Source organism: Columba livia, chromosome 1 (assembly GCF_036013475.1).
Source record: "Columba livia isolate bColLiv1 breed racing homer chromosome 1, bColLiv1.pat.W.v2, whole genome shotgun sequence".
In the NCBI taxonomy this organism is placed as follows: Eukaryota; Metazoa; Chordata; class Aves; order Columbiformes; family Columbidae; genus Columba; species Columba livia.
The window spans coordinates 184,958,316-184,977,717 of record NC_088602.1 but is presented as its reverse complement, the minus strand read 5'-3'; positions in this window follow the sequence as shown (position 1 = coordinate 184,977,717).

The window sequence follows — 19,402 nt, the reverse complement described above, 5'->3', positions numbered from 1 at the left end:
AAATGAGACTAGGTCTGTTTGTTGTCTGTTAACAGGCAAAAGCAAAATTCTGTTTGATTTTCTGCTGAGACAGGCGTCATGGTGTATGGCATGGGCCAGCTGCTCCTACGAATCAATCTATGCAACAGACCTTGGCCAAGAAGTTCAACACAAAACTAAGAGGATGACCTCAAGCCATAACAGCAGAAAAAATGAGACAATGTAGACCATCAGATAAAGCAGCTGAGCTCAGTGTGTGTCTGTTCCAAAGAGAGGTGAATAATAATGGCTGTTGCATGATTTTTGTTTGTTTGGTTTTCAAATTTTGTTTTTCATTTCTTGTTCTCATTCTGTCTGGTTTGGTTTAGTGGTTTCTTTCTGTTGGTTTTGAGAGTGAAAAACAAGGGGAAGTTAGAGTGCCTGAAATGTTGGTGTGCCTGGCACCAATATAGTTTGAATACCATCCATGCTCATAATTTCCTCAGACTAAGATCAAAGGACTAAGCAGGGCATTATTCTTGTTCATTGAATGCTCTGCTGAGTGATATAATGTAATAGTAAAAAAAGTGTATTTTCATTTTAGGAAGCTAAAAAAGTAAAGCAAAATCTTGCATTATTTAACTGCATTTTGCTTATTCTTATCTACCTGAGAATAACAGCCTAATCATAGTTTTGATCATTATGGGTAGTTGTTTCCCTAATAAGCTATGACACTGCTGGGTTAATAATAATTTCTTTTGCTTATATTATTCTTGAACTTCTTGAATTGGAGATGCTCTGGCTGTGATTTGAGCATCTTTCAGTTGTGTGATTTAGTGCCAAAATACAGTAAACTTCAATAACTTTCCTGCCCAGGAATTTGTATATGAAGCCTACAAATTCATATATGTAATGGAAAATGCAAACAGAAATATAAAACTTATGTTTTGCAAACCAGCAGGCTGCTGTTGGAACACACTTCCTCTGAGACCTGGATCCATAAAGAATGCATTTTAATATTCTGACTATTTTCTGTGTTTTCTATGAGTTTAATTAGTTTGGCAGAAGTAACTTTGTATCCTGTGAATGTAATCCTGTATAGCTTTTCCCCTTAAGGATTCTGAAGTTGCCAGGTGCACAGCATTGAAATGTGCCAGGGCACAGAGCTGGGCTTTCTCATAACTGTCTAGGAAATATCAAATGCCTGTTTTAAATATTACTATTTTTTGAAGAAAGATCAAGGCGCATTCCAGCATTAACATTCCCACAGTAACCTTCATGGACACAACAGACAAAAGATGGAAAAAAACTAAACTTCTACCATCCACACTTCTGGGAATATGGACAGTGGAGGCTGGACAATCTGTCAGATTGTCGTCTTGGTTTTGCGATTTTCTTTGCACTCAGATGCCATAACAATGAATGCATTTGGAGTAACTATGTATCTCCAAACACTGGATATGTAGATTATATGGATGATTTATAAGTCCATCCTTGAATGAAAGGATAGTATTATAAAGACTGAGCAATGCTGAAAATTTGTAATAGTAAAGTTGTTATTTAATGAACAGTTCTTTGTTTAAACTAGAAGCAAATACTTCAAACTAGCTTCCAGCTAAATTCTTCCAGTTGTGGTGTTTACTCAGTGCTTCGTATATTATAACTAATGATACTGTGTGCTTTCAAGATTTTTTTTTGTTAAGTATAATCTTAAGTGTATTATAAATACAGGTTTCTGTCTTGCCTCAAAGTGGTTTAATACACTAATTAATTTTTAAAAAAAAAAACATTTCAGTTTGAGAACGGAATAACATTTACCTTTTTGTATCCATTTGAGTAAAACAACGGAATGTTACATGTAATGTCTTAGGCTAGGCCAAATAAAAAACCCAGAAGGGAACTTGGGTGCCTAAATCAAAAGTTGCAAATCTTACTGCATTACTGATCATCTGCTTCCCAGCTAAGCATATACTTAGTTCTCCATTTTACGCTAGTTGTTTTACTTTTTGCTTTCTTAGATTCATCTGAAAGTTAGTATTGATAAAATGTGTGATACCTGACTCATGCTTGGTCTATTAAAGATCTAGAAACTAAACTTAATTGGTTTTGACTCTTCTGAGAGGCTTAATGTGCTAGGAAGTTTCAGACAATCCATGAAATAGGGACAGATTTAAGATCCTTACAAAATTCAGTAATAGCTATTGCTTTTTGAAAAGAATATCCTGAGAAGGGGCTCTGCCCCATTCTTTCTGTAATGTCCTGATAGTATTTTCCACCTTGTGGACAATATTAGAGGCAGAAAGAGAAGGAGAGGGAGGACAATAAAAGAAAAACATCTTTTGAAAGGAATGGGCTGTGCTTTATTCTTTGAAAGAACTGGGCTAGTAGGAGGCTCTGTTTCCCAACAGGCAGCGATGTTTTCTATCAAGTGTGGATGATTCCGATAAGTTGAGAAGCAGCTGCTTGCTGCCTGTGGTTCCTTTCTTGCTCAGAGCACTTTATAGCTTTGAATCTGTTCTGGATTATGGAACTGCTCCATGAACTCTATGTGCTTTAAGTGCTCTCACATAGAAACCAAGCATTTTAGTGTGTGACTTGTAGGATTTTAAGTCATTTACCAGATATAACTCAGAAATTATGTAGTGGATTTTTTAATCCATCTCTGCTCTTTAGTCACAGTCACAAAATCAGTAGTTACAAACATGGCAATGTGAAGAAGGTTCCTGCATTACTAAATCTCTAGTTGAAGGAAATTTACTTAGGCCAAAAAACCCCAACACTTACTCAGAATCTATTACAAATTTCATTTAAACATAAATTATAAACATAGTAACAGAAAAATACTAATGTCAGAGATACACTTCTTGTTTTTTGAAAAGTTTATTGTACAGTAAGTTTCTATAAATATTAATTCATGGATGAATAAGGAGCTCCTGGCAAAACTCAAACATAAAAAGGGTGTGTACAGAAGGTGGCAGCAGGGACATGTAACCTGGGAAGTATATGGCAGCACTGTCTGACCATGCAAATACATGTTTATGAAAGCCTAAGCCTACCTGAAGTTGAACCTGACAAGTGATGTCAAAAGCAACAAGGAAGAATTTTTAAGTACACAAGCAGCAAAAGGTGTGGACCTGCTGCTGCATGAGGCAGGGGCCCTGGTGACGCAGGACATGCCAAGGGCTAAAGTACCGACAGCCATCTTCACCTCAGTCTTTACTAATGGCTTGATAGATGAGAGTGGTGTCTTCATTAGTGGATGATGGGGCAGAGTGTATCCACAGCAAGCTTGCTCAAGACACAAAACTGGTAGATGTGACCAGAGGGATCTTGACAGGCTGGAGAAATGGGCTGATCAGAACCTCATGAAGTTCAACAAGGGGAACTGCAAAGTCATGCATCTGGGGAGGAAAAACCCAGGCACCAGTACATGCTGGGGGCTGACCGGCATGAAAACAGCTTTGCAGAAAAGAACCCGGGGGTCTTGGTGGACATCAAGTTGACCATGAGCCAGCAATGTGCTCTTGCAGCCAAGACAGCAATAGTATCCTGAGCTGCATTAGGAGGAGGGTTGCCAGCAGGTTGAGGGAGGTGATCCTTCCACTCTCCCCAGCACTGTTAAGGCCATATCTGGACTGCCCACTTCTGGGCTTCCTGCTCCAAGAGAGACACAGGTATACTGGTGAGAGCTCAGTGAAAGCCAACATGTATGATTAAGGAACTGGAACACCTCTTAGGTGAGGAGAAGCTGAAAGAGCTGGGGCTGTCAGGGGAATTTCATCAATGTTTGTAAAAATCTGAAGGGAGTGTGCCAAGAGGGCAGAGCCAGGCTGTTTTCAGTGGTGCACAGTGACAGGACCAGAGGCAATAGGCGTAAACTGAAACATAGGGGGCTCCGTCTGAACATCAGGAAACAGTTTGTTACTGCAAGGATGACCAAGCATTGGCATAGGTTGTCCAGGGAGATTGTGGAGTCTCCCTCCTTGGATATACTCAGAAGCCATCTGGACATGGTTCTGTGTAATGTGGTGTAGGTGGCCCTGCTTGAGCCGGGGAAGTTGAACCAGGTCACCAGTTTCTCGATGTCCAGTAGCAAAATTTTGAAACTAGAATTATTTCAAAATTTCATGCAAAACAGTTGAGGTTTTATATATATATGTATATATATATATATATATATATACACATATATATATAAAAAATGAGATCAAGGCAGTTCTATGAAATAAAAACTTTCTACAGGAATTCAAACACTAGAAGTGGAATTTCTGGTCACATTGAGAGAACACAGGAAAAATATTTCCATATCACCTAGGATTAAGATATTTACATGAGTTACAGAAGACCAATATCTGCTCCTGCTCTGCCTGGCTCACACTAGAATAATGTAACCATGGTGAATGCTTTCACTATGGGAGTAGTTCTAATAGTTCAGTAAAGGGCAAAAGGTGTTTCTGTCAGGTTTCTCACTTTGAACATTCTTGGTTTCATTCCAATGCAATGTAAGACAATTTTTGTTCTCTCAAAAATCTATGGGATGGGAAATAATTTCCTGTACAGCTCTGCTAGCAATATAATGTTATGAGCAATGAGCACTTGCTTGGCTTCTTTCCCAAGCAAGAGAGCTCCAGCAAATGTTCTGTGGTTCTCAGATTTTCCATTAGTAATAATTTACATAAAGACTGTATATAATGTCTAAAAAGGGATAACATAAGTACCAGCTGGATAGAAACATAATGACTCTTTTGCTATAATGTATATTTAATAACTTCAGCATAGGTTTGCAGAGATGATGTCTAACACTATTGAAAGAAAGGAGTTACAGTATGTGAGATCATGCTTTTAGGGCTACAAATGCCAAAGAACATTAACAGGTAATTGAATTCTTCATGTGTCCATTCATAATCACAGACTTTTACGATACTTGCCACCCACATCTGAGAAAAGCAAGCCTGTTAATTCTTAGGAAATAGTCACTGATCATCAGCTTTCCTGCATACCAGACTCCTTTTATAGCTATTGAAAAATCTCCTGGCTTGGCTCTGCAAGGAGAAATTTTTCTCTCAAGTGGGCTGAGGTTGTCATTAGGGTCATACATCTCCAAGCTACCATTTCGACAGATTAAATGCTCTTGCTTTTTCTGTCACTGACCAAACCCACTCTTTGCTCAACCAAAGAGGTACCCATTCGAGATCTTACCCTGTAACTTAGAGCTTGTCAAAGGACAAGCCTCAGTGGGAACGATTTATAGTTTCTGGTGCTATGTGAGGTATACAGTAAGAAAAATTAAAATTAGGACAAGTATCTAAACTACAGTAAGTAAATTTCCTGCTTGGGCTTGCTACTTATCTTTCTGTTTTGTTTTGTTTTGTTTTGTTTTGTTTTTTTCATTTCTAGATCTTCTACTGGATTCTAACCCTTCTTCAGACTTAAGTGGTGTCAGGTAATGTGATATGACTTTGCTATGATACTAGCACTTGCTGCCTCTATTAAAACGCAAGTTTACGTGCTAATCCAGCAGATGGGAACGCTAGTTGAGATTCATAAGTCACCCATTGAGAGCATTTCCCTACGTTTGTATCTTCATTTAAATTGAAAAGGTGTCATTTATATCTGTGGTAGCTCTGGAGTCTGTCATGTGCAATTTGCTTTGGCCATTGTATTCTGATGTTTGATTTGGAGGCCTTTGCTGTAGAGGTTTTCTACCTCTGAAACAGATGAAAAGCATATCTCCAGAGGACTGATCTGCAGGAGCAGTGTTCACTAGAAGAAAAGGTGACATTGTCTCAATAACAGATCAAGAATCAGAGCAAAATGCATTTTCAGAAAATGAAAGAATTTTTCAGAAGCTTTCAGGAAGCTTACAAAAGTATTTCCACAAAGGTACCTATGTAGATGAGGAGCAATTAGAGAAGACAACTGACGATATCTAACAGGCATTTCTGACCGAAGCAGCAGTTCTGGTTTTGCCTCCTTCCCTCCCTGTGGCCTTTTGAGCAGTCTCATGACCTTCCTTGGGCCACTTCTGGTACTTCTCCGATGCCTTGAGTAGCCAGTTCAGCTCAGCAGACCAGAAGAAATTTATTCATGTTTTGATTGATTGGTTTCCTGTCAACTCAGTCAGCTGAATTGGTTGTGAAGAATATCAAACACCAGAGAGGGCATAAGTAAAGGGGCAGGATGGCATGTCTGGGACAGGGAAGCTATAAAGAGGGAAGTAGTTGCAGAAGCAGAAGTGGTAGGACTATTAAATACAACCATAAGGCAGCTTTTCTACAAAATGGTGTTCTGAGGGGATTAGGGATTGGACCTTGAAGATGGGACAGGCAGAGTCAAGCATGGATGGCCTGTTGTTCAGGAGACACTCTGAAATTCTTGTCTTCTATACTGTACCACTGGGAAACTAGATGTTGTGCATACCACAGAGCAAGAAACAAATCATGAGGCCCAAAGATTGTCCCCATGTTTGCACACCTTGAAGTACAGTACTGTCTAGATTCTGGCTTGTTCAATGGGCAGTAAAATAATTACAGTATATAAGCTAAGGACCGAAATCACTGTTCTAATGAACAATGGGTGTGTTGCTGTCTCAGAGCTGTTGAACTGAATGTGGTGCATAAATGCTGAAGAAAACAGATGTGGTTGAAATGGTATCCCATGTTGTGTTTTCCTTTCTTCATTGGTGTATTTCTTTACTGTGTGTATTAGGCATGAAAAATTGCAGTAGAATGTCTGACAGCTGTTTTATATATGCATCAGCTGTACTCCTTTATTGGTAAAGACTAAGACATTCACAAGACATTGATAAAAAGAAACAGTATGAACAATATGGTTCATCAGATTAGAGCTTTTCATATATTTTCCTTGTTTTTTTTTTTCTATGTGTGCATTCTCTTACTCTTTGCTGCTTTGTTATTTGGTTTCCATCTTCTTCCTACTCCCTTATACGGAGTGACTGAAGTCTTAGTTTACTTTTCTCATCCATGTTTTGCCTTCCTTTCTCAAAAAAGTATTTTAATATAGCCTGATAGCATCTTGTATTTATCTGTTACTAGGGAAATATATACAAAAAGGTACACAAGAAAAGAAGGTCAGCAGTCAGTGTGCCCATGTACATGTCTACCTCTCAATGTTTTTTTCTTTTTTTCTTTCTTTACTTATTTTTCCATGAATAACAAAATATAGTACCAATAGCCAAGGCTATCCAACACTTCCCAGTACTGGGTGTCTTTTCAGTTTCTTAGAACTTCGTCAAACATAAACCATTTGAGATGAAAGCTTCCCTGCCTCAAATCCTACCCAGCATATTTTTGATGTGTTTGTTTTTGTTTCTTTTTTGTTTTATTTGCTTGTGGAGGTGGAAAACTAGAGGAGAGATATAAGTTGATTAATTGTTAATGCCTGATAATTAAAGTGTTTCCTACAGTCTGAATTGTGGAGAATGTTTTTGTCAGAGTTAAAAATCCTTGTGCCTCTTTCACTGGAAATTTTACTGACATCAGGAGGCTCATTTTTGGAGGCGTTTTAAATAGAAGTTAATGGCTACATCCAGCAAAAAAACTAAGTGGATGTACTGATCTCTTGGATAGTCTTGTGGTTAGGGCCTTCAACTTTAGAAGAATGGGAGTTCCTTGTCTAATACTTTGTCTTTTTATGCTGAATCTCCCACACAAATCCTGTACCTGAAAGGTAAGGAAACATTCTGTCTCACCAAGTATGTACTTAAAATATTTTTTACTGAGCAGAACAGCTTTCACAGTATCACAGTATCACAGTATGTGTGGGGTTGGAAGGGACCTCATAAGATCATCTAGTCCAATCCCCCTGCTGGAGCAGGAACGCCTAAGTGAGGTCGCACAGGAACTTGTCCAGGCGGGTTTTGAATGTCTCCAGAGAAGGAGACTCCACAACCTCCCTGGGCAGCCTGTTCCAGTGTTCTGTCACCCTCACTGAGAAGAAGTTTTTTCTCAAATTTAAGTGGAACCTCTTGTGTTCCAGCTCGATCCCATTACCCCTTGTCCTATCATTGTTTGCCACCGAGAAGAGCCTGGCTCCATCCTCATGGCACTCACCCTTTATATATTTATCAACATTAATAAGGTCCCCCCTTAGTTTCCTCTTCTCCAAACTAAAGAGACCCAGCTCCCTCAGCCTTTCTTCATAAGGGAGATGCTCCACTCCCTTAATCATCTTCGTTGCCCTATGCTGGACCCTCTCCAGCAGTTCCCTGTCCTTCTTGAACTGAGGGGCCCAGAACTGGACACAATATTCCAGATGTGGTCTCACCAGGGCGGAGTAGAGGGGAAGGAGGACCTCTCTCGATCTACTAACCACCCCCCTTGTAATACATCCCAGGATGCCATTGGCCTTCCTGGCCACAAGGACACAGTGCTGGCTCGTGGTCATCCTGCTGTCCACCAGGACCCCCAGGTCCCTTTCCCCTACACTGCTCTCTAATATGTAATTTCCCAACCTATACTGGAACCTGGGATTGTTCCTGCCCAGATGCAGGACTCTACACTTTCCCTTGTTAAATTTCATCAGGTTATTCCCCGCCCAACTCTCCAGCCTGTCCAGGTCCCGCTGGATGGCAGCACAGCCTTCTGGCATGTCAGCCACTCCTCCCAGCTTAGTGTCATCAGCAAACTTGCTGATAGTACACTGTATTCCCTCGTCTAAATCGTTAATGAATATATTGAATAATATTGGCCCCAGTACTGACCCCTGAGGCACTCCACTAGATACTGGCCTCCAACTAGGCTCCGCACCATTGACTACCACTCTCTGGCTTCTCTCCTTAAGCCAGTTTGCAACCCAAGAAACAAGAAACATTCTTCACAAGAAACATTATTTTTCTGATGTATCTCTTTTTGTGCAGAATCCCCGCTGAGAAGGAACAACCCCTGCTTCTGGATACTTACCCATTCAATTTATTTAATGTGGTACAGTTGCAAGTGTAGTCACATGTAGAATATATATATATACTAGGCAATTTCTATAATCGCTGGAAACTTTATTATGCACTATCAGATCAGGTTTGGGAAGAAAATATGCCCATCTTTCTTGGTTTTGTAAGAGTTCCATGTAAATGGCATTTTTTTTTTTTTTTTAAATAAAGTCTCATTGCCAGGGTCAGCCCAGCTGCACAAATGTCATCAGATGAAATAAAACTGCCTTTTGGTGAAGCCAATTATTCCCTCCAAAAGTGCATCCAAATGTAAGTCTAATATTTCTAATCTGTGCAATGAATACTTGATTTTTTGCAGAAAGTCTGAGTTTTCTCTTTTCATGTTTTGTAAATAATAGGTGAAATTGATTCTAGCTTTGCCATATTATAAACTTCTAAAAAATTGTGTTCTCAAAAGCTTGTCACAATTTGGTAGCATAATTATGGTTACATAACTCTCAATAGTGTATTGGAGATAAAAAATACCAGCTAACATTTAAAAAATCTTACTGATTTCTCTTTTGAAAAATCAGATGTTCTGTATCTCAGTATTTGTGTATAAAATAAGAATAATGAATCTTCCTTAAACCCATATGACATTTAAAAAATAATTCAAGAATCCAAGAGCTTCATATGCAGCAAGGGAGTAACTTCATAAATACCTAAAATAGATTCATCATTCTAGAGCAATCAAATAGAGACTCAGTTCCAACATTTTACAATTTCCTGATGTTAGTTAAGTCAAATAACATATGTCTATTTATTTCTTCTGGACTAGCTTATCTTTCCTGTTGAAAGGATGCCTTTTTTAAATGAGATAATTCACTAAAGATCCACTCAGATTTTTAAGAGAAGTTTTTCTGTCATCAATGTGTTATGCATCAGATGGCCAGCTACATCAAATAAAGACAAACTACAGACATGTTTTATCAAGTGCTGCTACACTTTTAAAGCCCTGCTTAGCACTGCAAATAAAGATTCTACTCCCTCTGGTAGAAGAATGCTGCATTTGCCATTGAATTCAATTTGCAATTCAAATCATGTCTTCAAAACAGGATTATCAAACATCAGGTCTGTGCAGGATTCCTAAAACATCTTAATGCAAGTTGGCAGTCACTTATCAAGCATTATTAAACAGTCTTCAAAAATCACAATGTTGTCACTGTAATTAGAAGCCTCTTTATATTGTACTACATAAGTGGCTTGTTAATCTGAAAAGAAAGTTATTAATAGAAGGGTCTTAATTGCTATAATTACATTAAAAGTAGTCTTGTTGTGAAGGCTGAAAATGCTCTGGTTGCTCTACAGAATTTCACATCTTTGGATGATCATTATAAAATGCCAGTGATTTTGAATTAGCTTTCAGAGATAATTATGATTTAAATTGTAAACCCTGTTTAGTACAGTATAGCACAAATGTACTTTCTCTTTTGAAATTCTAATAATAACTAAGGATGAAATTCTACCATGGCTGCCATCACAATTTTGGTATCAATTTTTTTGGTGGGAAAAATAATTAATGATTTTCTTTTCTCTTTTGAAAGCAAAGTGAATCTGGTGAGAAGCAGATTATCAAACTACACTGGGATTTTAGAATACTACAGGTAGTAATCTTGGCATACTTCAGGGGTGAGTGAAGGGAAGGTGATAGTGTTCTCGAAATATCAATTTTTGTAAGTATTTTTAAAGTTCCCACCTATTGAACTGCATTTAGAAAGCCAGACGGGATTTCCAGAGTAGCCGCTGCATGGGTGGGAGTGGGATCCTTACCGTTCTCAGTTATGTTCACTCTCATTCACAGGGTTACCCACAATTTGCCACTACATACAAATGATGGAGGGGAAAAAGAATATTTCATAGAATCATTCAGATTGGAAGGGTGCTCAGAGCAGGATCAACACTGAGACTATATTGCTCAGGGCTTTGTCCTCTTGGGTCTTGAAAACCTCCAAGGACAGAGTTTATGCAACGTCTCTGGGCAACCTGCTCCAGTACTTAATTAAACTGATAGTGAAAAATGTTTTCCTTATTTGAGGCTAAGACATTCCCTCTTTCGGTTTATGGGCATTGTTTCTCATTTCTGCTAACAATTACTAGCCTCTGTTCCTTCACTTAACTGCAAGCTCTTATCACCGCTTTACTGAGATGCATTGCCAAGTTGGACACCTCATCTTTTGCCAGAAGTCTTTATTTCTGAAACGGAGATGCATGGTCTTCATAAGAACCCTTTCTGTGTGAATTTGTGTGGATGGGCTCTATAGGTATCTATGGGTGCAGATGGTAACTAATAACCAGAAAACAGCAATCTGAAGAGTGGAAAAGTATATACTGAGAAGCAGCATGTGAAGAATATCTTCCAGGATCTCCACAGACTAGTGGTTCTTTTGATTCCACAAGACTGATAACCTCAGGACATGGTGAGTTTGCTGAATCTCTACTTGGCCACTAGCTTACATCAACCAGGGGTTGTGTAGCTCAGACTGTCTCCAAGAAGCAGTGGTGGCTGCTATATGTAGACAAATACTACAGGATTGCATATACAGCTGGTGACACAAAGGACAGTTGTAGGGGCTATTTTCAACACCTAGGTACAAGCCACTGATGCATCAAATACGACCCCCTGCTTCTGAGTAAGCAGCTGCGGTTGAGCTTTTAACTATTGCCCTATCTGGTAACTGTATGCGTGTTTAAGTGAACTGTGTGAAGGACATGTACTGTGTGAATAGTTATCTGCAATTAGTAACAACATCTTAATTAAAAAATGCTCTAATAAATATTAGCTGTGATCTACATCTCCCTCTGACTTGATCCCCTATCAGGGAAAAAGGATTTTACAACATGGTCATAAAAGCCAAAGTACTGCTTGTGACACCAGCCATGCAGCCAGATGGTAACTCAGAGGATATTCAGTCCTACCAGGCATTTCTCTTTCAACTGTAGGACTGAGGAAAATTCTACTTGGATTCCCATGTCCTTCACCTTTGCCTCTTGAACTCTGTAGAGCCCATAGATTTGCTCCAGGTCTCCCTTGGTGCCTGTGTGGATGAGCCATGAGAATAATAGTTTGAGAGCATCATGATCCCCAGCAGTTTCTCTACCATGTCCTGGATCGGGTCCACAGCAAACAGCAGACTTCCCATGGCAGATGTTCCATCTCCTGCATAAAGAGATTTCCAGACATTGTCAGCCACCACTTCATTTTTGTGCTAACGTGCATTTCAGGCTCCAGTCTCCCCAGTGGAGCTTGTGCTGCTTTGTTGGTTCTCAGGACACTGGAAGCTCAGATCTGATGACAGGAGGGTCCACTCTGTTGGTATCAGAAGTCATAAGCTTCCAGTGTCCTCCACTGTGGAAGACTCAATCCACCACAGATTCAAGCATGGCCTCATGTCATGCTCACTCCACTGTGTGGCTCAGGCTCTTGCCACTCTAAGGGGTCTGGGAAGACCACGCAGTTTCCTCTTCCTCCTCCATGATGGTGTGCAAGTCAGTCACCTCATTCACAACCCCTTTGCCTGGCAACCTCCCACAGATGAGGCCACCATTAACCCCAGCCCAGAGGCTCCCTGAAAACTGTCACCTGGCCACAACGTGGCCATCTGCCCTCCAGGCTGTCATTGGGATTGAGGTCTTTTTTATGCACCAGGGTGCTTTCTCCAGCTACTGACAGAGGCTGTGCCACATAGCACATTACTACCATTGCTGCATGGTTCCGTACCACTTGAAGTAGCTATTTTTAAGCCTTCTCTAAACAATCTGCCCTATTAACTACCAAGCTCCATTTGCTGCATTCCTCTTTAGCAGCTGAATATGTGTCCCCACAGTGAATGAACAGAAGATTGCTCCCTAATCAGTAGGAAGCCAATGACTAAAGAGGTAAGTGATTTTCAATCAAGAACCAGCCTAAAAAAATCCTCATTCCCCCAGATGCTGTTATCTGTGGATTTCACTAGAAGCTACAAGAAGCAGCAGTTTGAAGAAAAACAAACAGAACAAACCCTGATCCAGAATAAGTAAATAAAAGGACAAACCTCAGCTACTGGGAAGAACTCCTAATGGTGTATGTGGTGTAACAGCAGTACTGCTGATTACAGTACCTACTTTTACCACAGATCATTGCTCAGTAGAAATCTGTCCAATCATCACTATTAATCAGGTGTAAACACAGATTGTAGGGTAGTCTACAACTTTTTGTATTCCCTCTGAAGATAGGTAAGTTCTCTCTCATTGTTAAGCAAGAGCTTTACATCATTCAGCTGTAGATGTGTAGGAGTTAAAGGTATGAGTCAGGACTGGTTACTCTGAGCTCCCTTTATAGTCTGTGGAAAGAAAGAAGTACCACTAGTGAGTGATTCATCTGCCTTACTTAGGCATCAGTCTTAGGGCAATGTGATTCATCCTTTTGAGACAGCAATTTCTATTTGTCTTTGATGTTTGCTTAATCACACTCTTACTTGTCAGATCACCCCTAGCTGTGGTACGTATTTGTAGCCTTGAGACCAGAGTAGTTTAACTAATTTTCACAGAGTGGCAGAATCACAGAACCACAAAATTACGGAACAGCTGAGCTTGGAAGTGCCTCTGGACACCCATTACAATGAAGCAAAGGTGGCAGAACTGTATGAATTAACATTTTAACTGGGAGTTACCATTAAATAAGGTTCCAAGATGTGTTACTTAGTTTGGCTATCTCAGATTTTATTAGGCATACAACTTTCTCTTATACAAGACTATTTGTAGAAACTCAGAAGAAAGTAACATTGAAACCTGCTTTGTGTTGCAGAAACCCAATCAAGTAATTCAACCAAATTCCTTATAGGACTCAAAGATAATCTGGTTGAGAGGGAGTAGTATTTTGATCTATCTAGCTCTGGGCATAATGCAAAGGAGTTTAGCCAGCTGGTTTTGTTCTTACAGTGATTACTTTGCTTTTTTTTGCCCCTTCTTTCTCTAGTCTGTCCTTCTTAAACCTTTTCCCATGCCCAGTTTTAAACAATGCTTGAATCAGTTAGTGATGGTAATACTACGGTCTTTTGTCCTTTTATAATACTAAGGGATTAAAGTTGCATTTGATTTTGACAAAGTAATGGAGTAAAATCAAAATTCAACTACTTCTATGTGAAGCAGAAAACCAAACAAATGACACCATAGGCATCAATCATTTACAACTGATCATTGGTTTCCAAAGCTTCTCAGCTCATCAGTCGAAGTTTTATAAGGTAACAACTTATAGCTCACCTCACCTCCAACCTTCTTCCTTTCAAAAGCCACAGACTTGTTTCCAGCGAAATGCTGCCCCTTTGCACTTTGTTTTCCACATTAGTTTGGGCTGATCCAACTTGGTGTTAGCAGGAGGCTGCCCCACACCTTCTGGCTCCTAGTTTCAGGGTTTTGCCATCTCTCTTCTGTTGGTCTGATCCTGCAGTAAATCTCTTGCCTCCCTAAGCCAGCAGGAAACATAGGCAAGGGTAAAATTCTTCCATTTTACCTGTTTGAATTAGTTCACTGTGTCAGTCTTGGCATCAAGGGATGGGAAGAAACAAGTGACAAGAGGGAACTGTGACACCTTTGACACAGGGTGAATCTATCAAAACAGCATCCTCAAGTTGTAGTTTGAGATGTATCTAAATCACCACTGACTCCCCCAAAGCAGTCCCCTTGCTTCTTAACTATGTCCATGGGCACATTTCTGTGCCCACGTTGGTGTGGGTAGATCACAGCAGCCTTGTTTATCATGTGGCTCTGGAAACAATTTAATTGGTACAACTCAGCAGGCATCTCAGAAAGCAAAATGGAATGAAACAGTGAAGCTGATAACTTTTTGGTAAGAAATCCAGCTCTGGCAGTACTGTTCTCTATTCCAAAAGCATACCATCCACTTCAGTTGAAATTACATACAAACAAAAACTACAAGATGTGTCTTGCTTAAAATTAACTTCAATTTTCCTAAAGGTTCAGCTTATGTAAATAAACTTCAGTCTGTTACAGCTCACATAGAGAAAAGGGAGAGGTATGAGTGAACCACTGATTTAATAAGTAGCAGTATGAATGGCCCATGTTTTCCATTGCCCAAGAAGGTAATCCTTTCTAGCTCTGAAGGAACTGAGTAAATGTATGACATCAGAGAATTTATTCCTGTCTTAGATTCATATATCTTTAAATAAGTGCTGAATGAAGATGTCTTTCCCATGCCATCATTTTGTTCCATGTATAAATATTTTTGTATTCAATATAGAAAACATTTCAGAATTAGACCACTATATTTTTTTATGGTTTTATTAAACCATTCCCAAAATAAGTATTTGTCAAAGCAGGAACGTCTTCCAGCCGCCCAAAGAATTATTCTTTGTTACATAGAGAAGACATTTTATTACTGATTTTGCTTAGCCCCAAGAGTCAAAGTTAGTTTAGCTTTTGAACAAAGTCCAAAGAATATAGTGCTAACTAAAGGTCACAGTTCTTCCATGTAAAAGCTGCGTTGATAAATCTTCTTGGCTAAAATAGCTCAATTTTCTGACAAGTTTAGCTCATAGCTGATATCATACTAATTTAATGAGCAGATGTAGGACTTGTTTCATTCTTTTTCTTCTTTTATTATTTTGATTTAAAATAATGTGTAGTCATTAATATTGGTACATTACTTATGACAAAGTAATATATGATCTTATGGAATCAGGAAAGTGTAAAAACAGATGGCTCACAGTAATCCGTGAAATGCAGACAAAAAGGATGTCATTTCTGAAGGTCGGAGAAATATCCTGACAACTGGATATTTCTATACGAGCGTAGCGTACACTGACCTCTTTTGTTTCAACTAACAAAATGCAACATTTGGTGATTGTTTATGGTAGCAGAAACAGGGAAAACAATGTCTACTGAATGGCACAAGAACTAAGTTAGGAGAGGCCTAGGAATAGGAAACACCTGTGAGAAAGTCAGGAAACAGCAAATTCAAACCTCCGGGCTCCTTCACAAGCAGGGAAAAGGTGACACTTGTTGAAGTTGCAGCTGTAAGTTCTGCAGACTGTGAGGCAGCGTGATTCAGGTCAGTTGTAGTTCCACAGGCTGCTGTGTCTTATGGTAATGGATCTCCTCAAGCTGCTTGTTCATTAGTTTGATGATGAAGCTGAGGAATGCTTTGACAAGTCAGAAATGCAAGTCTTCATTCTTGCTACGTTTTGCAAGCTGAACAGCTTTTCACATAGCTCGGTTTGCGAAACTCCAGGCTGATATTGTCAGGGTAGCAGGCATTAAAAATATCTTTATTTGAAAACTGCAGAAACAAGCTCTCATTGTTCAATATCGACTCCAGTAATGTGGTTAGGCTTGTGTACATTATGACCAACATTAAAATGGTTGCTATGTACACTTACCTGTGATTTCTTGTGTCTGTGTTAGTGTGGCCTGTGTACAGTGGGTGCTATAGGCTAGCATTTGTCCAGAATGAAGAAGTATGATGAAATTATGGGTGCAACATAGATTCAGTGAATCAAATGCTGTGCAGATGTATCAGGCAAACTATATGTGTATTGAGATGAGGAATGTATATGCAGAGTATCTGTGTCTGGGATTTCTGCACAGTCAGGAGTGCAGCCACAGCCCTGTGCCTCACAATCCTTCACAGATGCACAGAACCACTCACTCTGCCTGTACACATTTTTGATGCAGAAGAGATTAAATATATCTGGGGAAACCCAAACATAGGGTAACTTGGTCCCAGCATTAAGGGGATTTAAAAAATACAAGGCTTGTAGATAAGGCTCTTACAGACTTATCAGCACCACGCATACTATGTTGCAGCTGTAGAGTTGTAGGAGCAATGAGACTATTTCATATATAATACAGCTTGTGCATTTTTGACAGTGAGCCTCTATAGTGCACAGATGGAGAGATTTCTTAGCTGTAAACTTGACTGTGAAAAGTAACATATTTTCCATGCTGCCAGCAAATAAATGCTTTCCAGAGATACTACAATGGCAACATTAAAACTCAGCTTGGCAACATCAAAACTCAGAGAAGGGGATTTTATCACAGGGAACTGTTGCATAAGCCATGTTGTTAGTTTTGCCCATTCAATAGCCAGAGCACTGAGATCAGCTGGTTTGTAATGAAAAGAAGTTACCAGTCAGTTCACAGTGGGGCACCTTCGGTCCTTTCATTGTGGGAGACTAGTTGTGGTGGTGGTTTGTTTTTTTTTTCTTTCCCTGAGGATCTAAATGCCATTTTGTTTTAGTTTATGAAAGCATCTGATGTTCCTGGAAAGAAATCATACTTTTTAAATTAAAGGGATGCATATGCTACTGGGGTATTTTTATTTTATTTTATTTTATTTTTTTCTCTATGTGTGTGTGCGCGCGTGTGTGCATGTGTGTGTGTGTTAACTGAACGATGGGTGGTGGTCCAAACCATCAGCTTTGTGCAAACCAGACGACAGAAAGTTTCAGCTCTCAACTAAAAAGGAGTTTGCTGCCACCTTATGGGTTTGTGAAGTATTTTTCTCCTAAAAGTAAAGCAACGCTATTATGAAGAATTCTTAAAATTATTTCCCTTAGTGTATAGATGATCCTATGAGAGCCTAGCCTGCCCTTAGTCTGTATTTTTAATTTTAATTTTTAATTGCATTTTAGTAAAAAGCCATTCCGTATTTTAACCTTAATTAATTGCCTTGTTTGGTGCTTTAAATGTCAGTCTTCTCAGTAGGTATTAACACCCCACCCCAAATACACATTTTCATATTTTATTAATTGCAACTTATGTATACTTTTTTGCTATTTTTTTTCTATTAATTATTTAGTGGAAATTCTTTTAAGATCTTAAATTACTACTTTTAAACCCCTGTTAACAGTCTGCATGAGAGACATTTAAGTCTCTATATGCTAGACTGCTTTACATTGGTAGCCTTGTCTGTTGATAGCTGAAGGAGTATTCTTTTTTATCTACAGAAGATATACTGATCTTGCCATGTACTCTGGAGTGCTGTACATAGGCAATTCTCTTCCCACTGGCCAGGGCTCAAGATTGTGTAAAACTTTTTTTATTTTAAAAGCAAATACTCATATTAAATAATAACGGTTTTCCCTAAGTAACTGATCCAGGTGAACTCGTAAGTCAGACAAGATCAGACCTATAATTCTGACCTTTTTAATTACAAAGGATGAAAGATAACTACAAACAGAATTTGAATTCTTGTATATCTGTAAGCATGCTGCTCATCAAAGAGAACAGAACGAAACAAATGTGATATTTTTGGAGGGACAGCTATGAGGAAGTGTGGCTCTGAATGGGGCAAAGATTTTCTGTTATACAGGAGTTTCTGACCTTAACAAGTCCTGTGTTGTCTTAGACTAAACCCATGTCTCTACAAATTTCTTGGAGAAAGAGGTTCCAGAATAGTAAATATGCCTCTAGTTAGTGCATTCACATCACAAAGAAAGGAAAAAAAATCCTGCTTCAGCAAGTTCTCTCATTTTTTTTAATGCAAACTAGAACAGGTTCTGAAAAATAGACAACTTAGTATTATTCAAGAGCTTCTTGGTTCTGTCACTCACCTGTGATGGAGAAAAGCCGGATAACAGGGCAGAACTGCTTCTTTGGTATTGCAATTCACACTTTTGCTCTGCCTGGAAATTCCATGGAATTTGAAATTGGGAATTTATTGAATTTAAATATAATTTTAATTTCTGCAAAAAAGGATTCTTTAGTGAGTCAGTGTTTTCTGTCAGGCTATTTTTCTTGAAAAGTTCTCATTCAGTTTCATTCTCAAACAACTCAGTGATATTTTTGGGTTTTTCTGCAAATCTGAAAGAAAATAGGGCAGACTGAATTGCAAAAAGTTGAATTGCTGGGAACAGCTTTTCCCTTCGAAAAATTTCACTTTCACTTTCACTTAAACCTTAATGTTGTACTTTCTCTGACTTGTAATGGCTCAGTAGTGCACATTTCAGAAACACTATGTAGGTGACAATTTTGATAAAATAATTCTAAAATTAATATAAACCAGAGAATGCAAAACTCTGGTTTTCCTGTGTTAATAATTCCGACATGTATGTGTTCCCTCTAGTGGCTGACTGCGGGCTGGAGATGCCTGCTGATGGTGCTTGGACCAACGCACGCTGCAGCAATGATTTCTTCTGAAATATCTTTCCCTGCCTATCACCTTGCTCTTTGCGTGAGCTTCCTGCTGAAGACAGAACCCCAAGCTTGATCGATCCTGCTGTTTGCAGTGCAGAAAAGGCTCAGCATTTTTGTACCATCTTCTTCATCGCAGCCAGTTGTGCCAGTTGAGGACAGTTGGGGAGCAGTGGAAGCTGCTGTTGCTCGGGCAAAGCTGCCCAGCTCACATTGAGTAAGGCCCATATTAAATACACCAAGAGAGGTGAAAGGATCATGGACCTCATGGTACTTAGAAAGATATATTATTCTATCTAATGCTCTCTGATGTCTTTACCTGGCTACTTGTTTAAAGGAAGGTGTTTTGTATGCGGCTATATTTCAGGT